Below are 2,594 nucleotides of genomic sequence, written 5' to 3'. Positions count from 1 at the left end.
AAGTCCCATGTCAAAAAGTATTCAGTTTCTTTCTTTTCCTTAATTGTGTTAGCCTATCCATTTCTGCACATTCTAGTATTTTTTTAATCACATTTTCATCTATTGGGATTTCTTCACTTTTCCATTGTTGTGCAAATACAATTCTAGCTGAAGTTAATACATGTAAAATCAAATATGTGTTCCCCTTATTATACTTATCCGGTAAAATGCCCAACAAAAATATTTCTGATTTTAAATCTGCATGTTGCTTTATCATTTTTTTCCAACCATCATTTGGTAGACAATTTGATGGAGTTTAACTCTGCTGGGGAATGAATGCTATGTTAGTTTGATGTAAGAGAGAAACTTTGCTTGGTGTGCTGAAATAATGACATTTCTTTAATCTCATCAGCAAGCAAGATAACATTTGTTCCTAGGAGTCCTCAAAGAGTCACACAGCCTACAAGCTTTGGTGTCTGTGCATCCTTTGGGATTCTGCTAGTTTTTGTGTACAAGGGCTAAACCCTGTACTGCAACAGTGGGATATGTTGCAAGAGAAAGTGATAGCAGTTCTGCCAGCCAGGGAAAGGAGTGAGCGTTGTCTTTCTCAACATTTGGGCAGCACTGAAATTCTAGTTTTTCTCTGATCATTTTTGAGGGTTTCTATCACACAATTACCTCAGTCAGAGAGTTGATTCTCCAGCAGAGCAGGGATAGTTTACGTTAAACGGCCTTTGTTCTCACACTTTCTTTTGTGCCTCATGCTAGATAACTCGCTTAGCTGTAGGCTTCATCTGTGCAAATATTTCAGTCTCACAAAGTTACTTCTTTTAATTTTTATATAGATGCACATCACATGGGGAGGCTGCAACCCTAAACCCATTTCCTCAGAAGTAAGCATACTGCAGAGAGGGGAAATTATTTCCCAATTTATGTTAATGTTGTTACATTGTTGTTACGTTATGTTATGTTATGTTATGTTATGTTATGTTATGTTATGTTATGTTATGTTATGTTATGTTATGTTATGTTATGTTATGTTATGTTATGTTATATGTTATTCAGATACACTTATATTATTTTGAAGATTTTGTCCTTCCAATTTTTTTTAGATCCACCCCCCCCTGCCTTTATTATGTTTTATAAATAACTCAAAGGAGCAAACATATTTAATTCTCCTTCCTTTTCTTATTTTCCCCACAACAGTCCTGTGAAGTGTTTGGGCTGAGAGAGCATGAGTGGCCCAGGGTCGCCAACTTTCATGCCTAAGGCCGACTAGAACTCACAATCTCCTGATTTTCTTTCTTGATACTTTTGCCCAGGGGTGAAATCCAGCAGGTTCTAGAGAACTGGTAGTGGAAATTTTGAGCAGTTGGGAGAACTGGCAAATACCATCTCTGGCTGGCCCCAGAGTGGGGTGGGAATGGAGATTTTGCAGTAACCTTCCCCTGGAGTGGGGTGGGAATGGAGATTTTGCAGTATCCTTCTCCTGCCACGCCCACCAACCCACGCCCACAGAACCAGAAGTAAAAAAAATTGGATTTCACCACTGCTTTTACCTCTTTTTAGCCCAATTCTTTATGTCAATCTTTGACCATAAAAAATGGTTTGGTTTGATTTATAATGTGAAATAAAGTATTTAGAGAGGTAGAACTGGAAGAATTGCAAAGGTCTAATCACGGCAAAGAAATCAAATTCTTGAAATGAATTCTCACACCACTTCCAACCCAGAAAGGGGACATTAAAATTACCCAGCACTAATAACCTAGCTGACTCCATAATAATCCCTGCAATAAGATCAAGTAGTTTATGAAGGGATATTGCTATTCAGATCTTTAATATGGATATGTTTCAATAATGATGATGAAACTATACAATACAATAATGATGATGATGATAGAATACAATCTCAGCTTATTCATTCAACTCAACCTGTGGAACAGTGATCCTTGCAATTATTATAGTCCTTTGCTTCACATTTATCACTCCATCTCCCTTGCCTTAAAACCTGGCAAAATATGACTCTTTGAAATAGTAACCTTCCAAAAGGTAGCATCTGTAAGAATTGCCGCTATGTTCACCTTCTGAATATCTTCCTTTTTTTCCCAAATGGTCATAGCCAAGGATACCCGGTCTTCCTTCTGTGCCAAAATGAAAAGCACATCTGGACCTGCTGCATAATAAAAGATGACATTTCACTGTAATTGTGGCTCTTTGTGCATCTTGAGTTGTTACTCTGAAGGGAGTCTTTAGGAAGCACTCTTGGCAAAGTGCACAAAATAGTTGCTGGAAAGATAATGAACAGTCTCGATTTGTAAATGTTCATATCTTTGCTCATGCCTAATATTTCCTCCACAGTAGAACATGCTATTAGGTTATTAGTCTTAATTTATTGCAGCCATTTTGAATCTGGTACCCTTCAACAACAACCAGCAGAAATCCTTGGAGCTGCTCCAAAGATGCTAGCCCCATACAGATGCTTACCTGTGCTTGATGCCAGTTACTACAGCAAAAGATCCACTTGTCCAGGTGAGTTTCAGTGAGTGCAGAGGGGGAGTCCTGGGCGAGAATAGGTAGAACATAGGCTGGAGCCATTTTTCAGGTTGCCCAAGTTA

At 38.3% G+C, this 2,594-nt stretch overlaps 1 long non-coding RNA gene across 1 annotated transcript; it reads left to right on the top strand.

Moving 5' to 3' along the window:
• Positions 1-824: 824 nt before the first annotated feature.
• On the top strand, positions 825-2,183 carry LOC148116745 (uncharacterized). Its single transcript, XR_015733754.1, has 2 exons — positions 825-872; positions 2,099-2,183. It is a non-coding gene; the product is annotated as an uncharacterized LOC148116745 (long non-coding RNA).
• The last annotated feature ends 411 nt before the right edge of the window (positions 2,184-2,594 follow it).

Source organism: Pantherophis guttatus, chromosome 1 (genome assembly GCF_059756535.1).
Source record: "Pantherophis guttatus breed Tessera chromosome 1, ASM5975653v1, whole genome shotgun sequence".
NCBI lineage: Eukaryota > Metazoa > Chordata > Lepidosauria > Squamata > Colubridae > Pantherophis > Pantherophis guttatus.
The sequence above is the reverse complement of the archived record's forward strand: the minus strand, read 5'-3'. Positions and strand labels throughout refer to the sequence as shown.